This window comes from Anomaloglossus baeobatrachus, chromosome 4 (genome assembly GCF_048569485.1).
Source record: "Anomaloglossus baeobatrachus isolate aAnoBae1 chromosome 4, aAnoBae1.hap1, whole genome shotgun sequence".
Lineage (NCBI taxonomy): Eukaryota > Metazoa > Chordata > Amphibia > Anura > Aromobatidae > Anomaloglossus > Anomaloglossus baeobatrachus.
The window spans coordinates 35,022,825-35,034,665 of record NC_134356.1 but is presented as its reverse complement, the minus strand read 5'-3'; the positions used below and the strand labels follow the sequence as shown (position 1 = coordinate 35,034,665).

Here is an 11,841-nt window from a genome sequence, read left to right as displayed (position 1 = left end):
GTATATGTACATATGCCTGTATGTGTGCGTATGCCTGTATGTGACAGTGTGCGTATGCCTGTATGTGTATGTATGCCTGTATATGTACATATCATGCCTGTATGTGTATGTATGCCTGTATATGTACATATGCCTGTATGTGTATGTATGCCTGTATATGTACATATGCCTGTATGTGTGCGTATGCCTGGACGTATACCTATATGTGTACGTATGTTTGTGTACGTATCTGTGTATGTGTGTCTGTGAAGCTGATTGTTCTTTGTTGCTGCAGCTTTTCTGCCCTGCTCTTTCCTTCTTTCCACCATCCACGCTACATTTTTATTTTTTTTTACATTATATTCCCTTTTTTTTTCCCGTTGTCACAGTAACGGGTGGTAAAGCTTCACTTCCGGTCTCTGCTGCTTCCTCTCTAGCCAGCCGAAAGTGAACTCTATGATCCGCTAATGCTTTCCCGGCCGGAACCGGAAGTGGAGAAAACAAGGCCATTTCTCGCCGTCTTCGGAGGTGCGCGCGTGTTGGTGACGCCGTCAGCCCCGGTGTGTGCGCGGTGCAGGAACGGGATACCGGTGAGGAAGAGGCGGAAGGGGAGACTGTCGGTTGTTATTCTGCGTTGTTACCTCAGTGGAGACGCAGCTGCTTCTTATGAGCGGGGGGGAAATGCCGTCCTCCATTATGGCGCTCGCGCTCAGTGATGGCGGCCGGGCCTGCGCTTGTCTTTGTGACTCCATGGTGTCTCTCCTCTGTAATTCCTGCTTGTATTCCTTACTCTGTGGTTATTTTACCTTGTGGCCGGTGATCTGACGCCATGTGGCGTAATGTGAGGGCAGCGCCTTATAACAGACAGTAGGCCATGTGCCCACGTGACTTTTTGTTTGCGGTTTTCCTTCTTAGGCCTTGTGCACACAGGGCTTTTTTCATGTTTTTTTTTTTCCTTTTTTTTTAAGCAATAAAAAGCAAGGAAAAATCACCCCAGCAAAGTCTGAGAATTCTGACTTGCTGATGTTGCTGCTTTTTTTGTTTTTTCCCCTGCGTTTCTATAATCCACCGCAATACTTTATCACTACAGTGGATTATATCGCAGCACTTTGCCTTAGGGTACTTTCACACATCGGATTTTTGCTCTGCGGCACAATACGGCGTTCTGCAGAAAAACCGCAACCGGCTTTTGTAACGCCGATTGCGGTTTTTTTTTGCATTGACTTACATTAGTGCCGCATTGTGCCGTAGGGGCTTGCGTTCGGTCCGGTTTTTGCCGCATGCGGCAGATTTAGCCGATGCGGCGGCCGGATCGAACGTACCCTGCAACGTTTTTTGCTCCGGCAAAAAACACCGCATCGCGCCGCATCCGGCCGCTGCGGCGCATTTTTCAATGCATCCCTATGGAGGCCGGATGCGGCGCGATGCGGAAAAAACCGCATCCGGTCGCCGCATGCGGTATTTTCCACTGCGCATGCTCAGTAGCATGCCGCAACCGGAAAAAACCGGACCGGCCGCATGTAAAAACTGATGCAAAGGATGCGGTGTTTTCACCGCATCCGTTGCATAGTTTTCACAGCCGGATTGAGCCGCAGGGCTCAAACCGGATGTGTGAAAGTAGCCTTAGGCTACTTTCACACATCAGTGTTTTGGCATCAGGCACGGATCCGGCGCAGAACATGATAAAACTGATGCGCCTGAGCCTTTTTTTTTTTTTTTTACGGTTCCGGTATAGGCTGCTTTCACACATCCTGTTTTTGCTGAGCGGCACAATATGGTGCTTTGCAGAAAAAACGCAACTGTTTTTTTTTTTTTTTTTAAGCCGCTGGTTGTGTTTTTTTCCGCATAGACTTGCATTAGCGCCGTATTGTGCCGCATGGCCTTGCGTTGTGTCCGTTTTTTGTCGGATGCGGCATATTTAGCCGATGCGGCGGACAGATGGAACGTTGCCTGGCACGTTTTTTTGTGTGGCGAAAAAACCGCATCGCGACGGATCCGGCGCGATGTGGTGCAATTTACAATGGAAGCCTATGGCCGCCAGATGCGCTTTTTCTGTACTGTGCATGCTCAGTATCAAGCCGCATCCGTCAAAAAACAAACGGGCCGCATGGAGAAACTTATGCAACGGTTCAGTTTTTTCGCCGCATCCGTTGCATAGGTTTTTGAGCCGCACTGCAAAATCCGGATGTGTGAAAGCCGCCTTACCTAATCCGTAAAAAAACCCCGGATCTGGCGCATCCATTTTTGCATCCGTTTCGTCCGTTTTCTTGCTGGATCCGTTTTTTCAATACATTAAAGCATGCTCAGTTAACAAAAACTGATCCGACGGCCGCATCCGTTTTTTGCCGCATTATGCTGGATCCGCCGTCCATAGGCTTTCACTGTAGATCGCACCGGATGCGATGCGTTTTTTTTTGTCAGAGACAAAAAACGTTACAAGAGACGTTCCATTCGGCTGCCGCATTAGCCAATTACGACGGATCCGGCAAAAGCCGGATGCAACGCAAGGCCATCAGGCATAATCCGGCGCTAATACAAATCAATGGGGATAAAACTGATCTGGCCCTGGATCAGTTTTATCAGTTTTTTTCTGGATTGTGACTGATGGGGAAAAAAAACTGGTGTGAAAGTAGCCTTACACAGCTTGCATACAGCATGGTGTGCAAGGCACTCCATAGCTCAGTAACTTGGGGTCGTCATTATAACGACCCAGGGTTACCATGACAGCGATCGGGTCCCTGTGATTGCGTTATAGGGACCCGATCGTTAGGGAGAGGTAAGCACTGATCGCAGCATTTGGGGGGTTAAACTGCCAGGAGTGGTGCGGCCACCGCTCCGGGCAGTGAGAGCTTGGTCACGGCTGTACCATCAGCCGGAGACATTGCAACAGTACAGTGCATGAACCCCTGCGAATTACATGACTTAAATAAAAAAAAAAAAATGCTCGTTTTTCCTGCCAAAACATGCTTTATGTGCAAAAAAGCAACGTGGGCACTAAGCCTTATTGCGTTTGAGTGGCTTTTTTTTTTTTTCACTTGCATGCTGTTTTTTTTTGTACTTTTAGTCAAGGCGATCTTGGGGATTCAGGCACTGTACCCCTGCGATCGCAGCCGGGGGGCTGATGTTACAGCTGGGACCCGACTCTCATTGCTCAAGAGTGGTCCCCAAGCCGCTCCCGGTAGTTTAACTCCCTGAATGCTGCAATCGCAGGGAGAGTGGCGATCGGGTCCCTGCAATGCGATCACCATGACGACCCCAGGTTACTGAGCTACGGTGAGCCTCGCACACCATGCTGTGTGCACAGTGTGTGAGGCAAAGTTCTGCAATATAATCCACTGTAATGATAAAGCTCAGCAGGGGATTATAGAAACCCAGGAAATAAACGCACAATCAATTGACACGCTGCTTCTTTTTTTCAGCAACAAAATCTGCAAGGAAAAAAGCAGCGTGTGCCCAGCAAGTCACGATTCTCATAGACTTTGCTGGGATGCATTTTTTCCCAGCAGTATTGATTAAAAGTGCACATGTGCACATAGCCTATAGGATGTATTATCAGGATGTTTTCTGACATTTGATGAATTCGCTAAAAATTTTTTTTCTGATTTACCAAATTCCATATATTGCGATTAAGTGCTGATGTCTGCTTTTTACATGACGAGGATGTCATCGCCAGTGATATCACATACGGCTGTGTAGTCACATGATCGTAAGCAGATGCTGATGTCATTGTTAGTGATGTCACATACGGCCGCGTAGCCGCATGATCGTAAGCGGAGGACGATGTCATCTCCAGTGATGTCGCATACGGCCGCGTAGTCACATGATTGTAAGCAGATGATGTCATCGCTAGTGATGTCACTTGATCGTAAGATTGATGTCACATATGGCTGTGTAGTCACGTGATCAGTAATTACAATTGGACGTAAAAACCCTTCTCACTGGTAAATGCCATACTCTACGGGAGTCATCTATAAATGACTACCAGTTGTGGATTAGATCCAGTTACTAGATGACAACTACGATTTATATTCAATATACACTTTTACTTAAAGGGAACCTGTCACCTAGAATATGCGTTCTCACCTATCAGCAGACGCATGTGTGCCCTAATTACACCTCCCTACCCATCCCTGTGCTGTAAAATTGTATAATATGAAAGTAATAAACGTTTTATTACCTTCATATTTCATATGTAAATAGCAGGGAATGTGGTCATAGGGGCGGCGCCTTGCCCTATTGACGCCTGGATATTTCCCTGGTATCACGCCCCTGTGGGCGTGATACCATGGAGAGACGTCCCCGTCGCTCATTCTATCCTGCGCCTATTGCTGCAGGCTTCTTCTGGGTGTTCAATCGCCGGCTTCAGACGCGTCTGAAACTGACAAGGAGAACCCGGAAGAGAAGCCTGCCGCAATGCTCGCAGGATAGAATGAGCGACGGGGACGTCGCTCCATGGTATCACGCCCACAGGGGCGTGATACCAGGGAAATATGCAGGCGTCAATAGGGCAAGGCGCCGCCCCTATGACCACATTCCCTTCTATTTATATACGAAATATGAAGGTAATAAAACGTTTTTATTACTTTCATAGTATACAATTTTACAGCACAGGGATGGGTAGGGAGGTGTAATTAGGGCACACATGCGTTTGCTGATAGGTCAGAACGCATATTCTAGGTGACAGGTTCCCTTTAATCTTTTTACACACTACTGAAGACACATTAAAACAACCCCATTAAAACCAATTAAAGAAGGTAGTGTGATCAGTTGGCAAAAAGTATACAAGAAAAAAAAACATGATTAGATATAAATAAGCCTAAAACCAGGTTGTTATATGTACAGCATAAGAGGTTGCCCATGCTCAGAACAAAGTCTATAAGACCAATGTTAACCAATATAAGCCAATCAAAAAGTAATACATCAATTATAAAATTATTCTATACTGCAGAGCCCCCTGCTGCCAGGTTAAACATAGTGCAGTTATAACCAATACCCACCAGGATACGCCCTAGTGTATGTGCCAGCATTCGAGACCAGTGCCCAGACTCATGTGTCACCTGCAGCTTCATCAGGAGGCACTAGAGCAGTCTCCTGGTCAGTTTATAATATATAGTGTGCAGATACATTTGGCGCCCACCTGTCATCTCGTCACACGTCCCGCATTGTTTCCCAGACATCACGCTGCACATCTGTGCACAGTATGATGATTGGACGCCAGGCGGGGGGATGAAGGAAGTGATGGTGCGGACTGCGCATGCGCCTCAAGGGGGACCTATTACACCATATTGAAAAATTGGACTCCTAGTAATTAGAAATACCCAATTTATAGAGGACAACTTTGGGACTTTCAGATGATACAAAGAGTGAATTGTACAATAGGTTGATGTGAGTCTTTTAAAGGGAACCTGTCACCAGTTTTTTGCCCTATAAGCTGCGGCCACCACCATTGGGCTGTTTATATACAGCATTCTAACATGCTGTATATAAGAACCCAGGCCGCTGGTATAATATAAAACACGGTTGGATGGGTGGCGCTGTTCTCCGGGACCGGCGCCTTCCCTTTCGGCCATCTTGGTCTTCCTTATTCTGAAGCCGCAGTGTATGATACATCTACGTCATACACATGCGCATTGAGGTCCTGCGCAGGCACACTTTGATCTGCCCTGCTGGACCGCAATGCTGGTGCGTGTGTATGACGTATAGACGTTCAATTCCTGGACTTAGACTGAAGCCTCTTGCCCTCTTGTGGTTAGCAGCATTATTGCAACCTGTATGAAATGCCTTCATAGATGGCACAAAAATGGCAACAGATGTAATAAGTGTGAATAAGGTAATTGCAGTGAGCTAGTGAGATAAAAGAAGGAAATATACCGGTATATGTAAATATGAGATCATGTTGAATTATATACATGCAAAATGCAGTGACATAAATACCAGAGGATATTTGTAAAAAATGTAATAAAAAGAATGTGAAAGTATCCAATGAAATGAAACCATTTAAAAAAAAAAAAGTGTAGATAAAGGATCTGGTGACAGGTTTTTCCAAACTTTGAAAACATATATAAAAAATGATGTTAGCTAAATCATTACTTTTTTCTTATGAATACAATATGTGGAAAAAAAATAACCCATAGTCATCATACTAATAAAAAAAAATATGAAATTATATCTAGAAAGTCCAAAAATATTTAAAAACAAAAAAGGGTCTACTTGTGATGAATACTATTAGTAAAAGGTGTAAGGTAAACTAATAAATTATTTTATATAATAAATATATATATATTATATGAAAATAATGAAATGCATAAAAAAGGTGCTCAACTCCTGTCCCCAGTCAGAGCACTGACCTGGATCAGGGTGGCACAAAGTCATCCGCTCATCTCTAGGCCAACCCTTTAAAGCCTTTAATGATTGGCTGCAGCATGGAGCAGAAGGGTTATCAATCACTGGGTTTTGTGGTATCCGGGCATAAACGCTGAGCTCAATCATTGGCTCCAGAGATGGGGCTGAACTTCAGGTCCTATGTTATTTATTTACAAAGAAGGTGTTATCTGTCATTGTAATTTTGTCTGTGATGATAATGAGACTGCTGAAAAGGGATCTTTATAGTACAGTAAGGGTCAGCCTCATATAGGGTCTAGGTTGGAAATTCAAAGATTTCAGGGGTTGTTTGTCTTTTTTGCAATATAATGATATATTTAAACCAGTCACTGTATGATGCCACGTTCTCTTCAAGGCTTCGGAGCTGAACTCCACCAGTATTCGTTTTTCGCTTGGTGTTTGCACAGAGCTTGTTATAACATAAACTTACATTGCAGGTAAATTGATGCATGTATGGAGCTGATGAGAGGTGAGGCTTTTATACGGCGGGTGAAATGAGCATTAAACACGTCACCAATTTGCTAAGTAAATTTATTTCTAAAGTTGCTGTTGACATGATTTTCTCATGGGAAAACGTGTTGAATGGGGTTAATCTGTTTAATACTTTGTTCAAAAGCCTTTTTTGGTGATGAAGCTTCAAAGACTCCTGCATAGAGAAACTAGTCACTTGCATTGCTCAGGTGTGATTTTGGTCCATTCTTCCGCACAAACACTTCACGTTCTACAGGTCCCGGCTCCTTCTATGAACTCTGAGCTTTAGTTCCTTCCATACATTTTCTACTTGATTCAGCTCTGCTGTTCGGCTCAGCCATTCTAGCAGCTTTATTTCCTTGGGATCATGTTCTTGCTGAAATGACCACCCTCGTTTCATCTTCATCATCCTGGTAGATGGCAGCAGATTTTTATCAGGAATGTCTCAACACATTTGTCCATTCATCCTTCCTTCAATTATGACGTTTGACAGTGCTGTATCCTGACAAACAGCCCCACACCATAATGTCCCTACCTCACTGTTGGTGTTTTTGGGGTGATTTCCCTTTTGAGCTCCAAACATGGTGTGTATTATGGCATCCAAAGAGTTCAGATTCTTTCACCATTGACCATACTATGTTCTCCCAGTATTTCATACTTCTTTAAATGTTGTTGAGCAAACATCAACCACTCTTGAACCTGCTTTTTGTGCAGCAGTGGAATCTTGAGTGGTGATGGTGCATGTAGGCCATGGAGGGGGGGGGGTGCATTACTACCTGTTTTCTAAAGGCCCCGTCACAAACGAGATCGCTAACGAGATCGTCGTTGCTGCGTCACAGTTTTCGTGACGCAGCAGCGATCTCGTTATGTTTGACACCTACCAGCGATCAGGCCCCTGCTGTGAGATCGCTAGTCGTTGCTGAATGGTTGGGGCCATTTTATTCAAAGGCGATGTCCTTCTGGGCAGGACGCATCGCTGTGTTTGACGCCTACCAACGACCTCCTAACACAGTCCCAACGCCAGCCGAGATCGTTATAGAGGTCGCTGATCGTTACTGCATCATTGGTAAGATCTGACTGTGTGACATTTCACCAGCGACTCACCAGCGATCCTTATTAGGTCGCATCGTTTTCGGGATCTCTGGTAAGTCGCTAAATGTGGCGGGGGCTTAGGACACAATTGTACTTACTGATTTCAGGTCTTTGTAGCTCTCCACAGGTGGTCCTTGGGTCTTAAACAACTCTTCTGATAATTCTTTTCACTCCTTTATGAAATCTTGTGGGGAGCACCTAGTTGTGGCCTGTATATGGAAATGTTCTTTCCATTTCTGGAATGTGTCTCCAACAGTACTTGCTGGAGCCTTCAGTAGTTTAATGTTTTTCTGTAACCAGTACCATCATTATGCTTTGCAACAATAAGGCTGTGAAGGTCTTGGGACAGCTCACTAGTTTTACCCATCATGAGATGTTTCTTGTGTGGCACCTTTGTAATGATACACCTTTTTTTAGGCCAGCAGTCGAACCAGCTGATATTATTTTTCACTAAGTGGCAGGATTGCTTTCTAATTAGTGATAGTTAGCAGATGTCAGCCTTTTTTTTCATTTTTTTTTCTGTCATTTCTCATTATTACTAATCACTACATTTCTGGACATTTATGGTTTGATTTTTCTTTGCCTGTGTGGATTGGATGGATTGTTATTGACATCTGGTGAGAAAAGGTCAATAGCACCTTTATCAATATATTTACTTAGAAAATTGGTGACGTGTTCAATACTTCTTCTTTCACCCTCTGCAATGTTTCAATGTGGCCGCGACTTAAAGGGGTGCAATTTCATTAGACTTTGTGTAGACCTTGCACATCCATGCATAAAATGAAATTGTAATTGCTTTGTAAAGCTCTCGTTTCCTTCATTGCCACCGCCTCCGCTTGCCCCCTGGATTGAATACCGGGAGTGTGTAACCAGCATTTTATTCTTTCGGCAGCTGATCAGCTGTGTGGCTCAGACAGCCGTATTTGACGAACCACACGGCCCAGACTGACGTGAACTTATATTCACCGAGGAGTAAAAGAGGCTGTAAGTTCAGGTCAGGAGGCCCGCAGTCAGTCCGGCCACTGCCGTCCGTGTGAAGCCACCAAACCCAACCTCCCTGGTTCATGACCACATTTGTTTGCCAATTATTGGGATATGTGAAAAGGATTAATTGCATATTTTTTTGTGACTTATTTACCTCGCGCCTCTTCCTCAATCTGAAGTTACATTGTGGGTTGAAAATCTGATCGAGGCTAAACGCAAACTAGTTAAGGAACTTGTAAAAGACAGTGTTTTCAGATCTTATATTTCCGTTTCAAGTTTATGTTCCTTTATAACATTGAGGTGTTTTCCCATCTTTCTTAGTCCCGTCACCTTACACTGCTCTACCCCAGTCTCGTCCAGGACTGGTTATGTCCCGGGTTGTTGGTGCTTCTAACTTTTCATCTTTGGTTGTATTTTCCACCAACCTGCTCCTAAAGTCTGCAGTCTCCATCCCTTTCACCCCCATCTAATGATGAGCCCATAGTGGTGTTCTTTGCAAATGTAATCTGTTATTAAACATTATCCAAATCTCTTTAAGGGGTGGACTTCAGACTATCCTAGTTGGTGTCAAGGTACCCCAAGAGGTGCAACCTGTTCATATGACCTCTAAGATGCCTTTCTTGCCCATTTTTGCCTTGCGTAGAATGGTACACCTTGATTTACGAAGCAATATGGCATCTCTTCATACCTGGTTTGGCCATTCAATACCGCTATAATCTATGAGAAAACTGCAGCTTGTTTGTATAAGGAATGATCCGTAGATTACGGACTAAAGTTCTCATGGTATAGGTGCTGTAATCAACGTTGACTCCTTCACTTGCTTTGTGGGCTCCACCACTTTGTACGAGGGGAAGTCAGAAAAAAAACAAGGTTTCCTGCCTTTTGCCAATAGGATATAACTGCGTTATGACCTTGTCTGTTCTTGTGATGGGTTACACCCGGTTAATCACTCCTAATTGAAAGTTACCGTATTTTTTCGGATTATAAGACACACTTTTCCTCCCAAAAATTTGGGAGGAAAATGAGGGGTGCGTCTTAAAATCCGAATATAGCTTCCTGTGGGGCTGTCTGTGCGGCGACCGGCTGCGTCCGGGCAACCGGGTGCCTGTGGCTGCGTGCGGGCAGCCAGGTGCCTGTCTGTGCTGGCTGCCTCTCTATGCGGGCGGCCTGCTGGCTGCCACTCTATGCGTGCTTCGGGCGGGTGGCTGTGCGGCAGGTGTCCCAGTGTGTCCGCGGTCCCAGTTTGAAATGATGGCGCCGGGAGTTAGCGTGTGTGCAGATGGAGATCTTCGATGAGAGCTCCATCTGCGCCCGCGCCACTCAGGGAGTCAGCGCATGCGCAGATCTGATGAGAGCTCCATCTGCGCATGCGCCACTCGGAGTCTGTGCATGCGCAGATGGAGCCCTTGGACAAGAGCTACATCTGCGCCGCTCCAGGCGCCATCATTTGAACCTGAACCGCGGACACACTGGGACATTCACTGCACCGGCCTGCTCCACCACTCACCCGCCCCGACGCGGCTCACGCCAGTGACCCGCCGCGCCTGCCAGCACAACCTCTGCCTCCTGTGACCCCCGCTTCACCACTACTGCTGCCCGCCTCCAGTAAGACAACACCGGATTATATGACTGACTCCATTTTTATTTTTTTTTAACCTTTTTTTTAACTCTAAATTTGGGGTGCGTCTTATAAAACAAAAAATACGGTAACTTCATTTTGTAGCTGTATGTATTTGCTTAGGCTGCTTTCACACATCCGGCTTGAGCTCTGCGGCTCAATCCGGCTGTGCAAGCTATGCAACGGATGCGGTGAAAACACCGCATCCTTTGCATAAGTTTTTCCTTCGCGGCCAGTCCGGTTTTTGCCGCTTGCGGCATGCTACTGAGCATGCGCAATGGCAAAAACCGCATGCGGCGGCCGGATGCGGTTATTGCCGCATCCGGCCGCCATAGGCATGCATTGAAAAATGCGCCGCATCGGCCGAATGCGGCGCGATGCGTTTTTTTTTTTTTGCCGCACGAAAAAACGTTCCAGGCAACGTTCCATCCGGCCGCCGCATCGGCTAAATCTGCCGCATGCGGCAAAGACCGGATGGAACGCAAGGCCTTGCGGCACAATGCGGCACTAATTAAAGTCTATGCAGAAAAAACGCAACCGGCAGCAAAAAAAACCGGTTGCGATTTTCCTGCAAAGTGCCGGATTGTGCCGCATTGCAGAAACCGGAGGTGTGAAAGCAGCCTTATCTGGATTACAAAATCCTTTCCATCTGATGGCTTCATCAGAAAGTTTACTTCCAACTTGTGTAGCTCTTCGCAGACTACTGTATCGGATTAGTTTCTTGCTTTACCATTTAGACTGGACCGGTGCCATTTCATGGAATAAAACCTAGCAGGAAACCTTACTTTCTGACTTCCTCTCATTTCGGAGAAGACCTCTCTGTGTGTCTATGCTTTAAGTCATTCGATACCTTGTAAATGCTGGTGGAGAATAAGTGATCTGAAGATGTGCTATCCAGTACCTCACACTTCCAGTAAGGTATTTCTGTCCATTTGAAAGCCGTTAATCAAGTATCATGTTCACCTTTTATGATTTGCGTTTGTCCCGTTTCACTCACCCGGTCAATCTTGCCTCGGTGTATCCTGTGAGATTTACTTGTTTGTTTTTCCTTCTCGGGTCAATTTATCCTTTTAACCATGAACTGTATAAGAATGTGGACACTTCTAGCGTTAAAATATTATCATCTCCTTGAAGTAATGACTCAACTCAAAAGGTTCTACCATCCCAAATCTGTACCGAATCAAAAACTTATGAGCAGTCTCGCGTAGACCCGTCTCTACGTCCACCTTCCTTGCCCCTTTGTTCACGATCTGCTCAAAAGCACATTCTCCATTGTTGGATCCTTACACTTAATTTTCATTCTTAAAACTGTGTTT

At 45.4% G+C, this 11,841-nt stretch overlaps 1 protein-coding gene across 2 annotated transcripts in view; it reads left to right on the top strand.

The window, feature by feature from the left end:
• The first annotated feature begins 466 nt into the window (after positions 1-466).
• MATR3 (matrin 3) overlaps positions 467-11,841 on the top strand; it is a 77,554-nt gene continuing 66,179 nt past the window's right edge. The window contains exon 1 of one of the 2 annotated variants that reach the window (XM_075344238.1): positions 467-569. The gene's annotated coding sequence lies outside the window, so the exon portion shown is untranslated. The remainder of the gene's footprint in view (positions 570-11,841) is intronic. The other variant, XM_075344236.1, reaches the window with a different exon arrangement.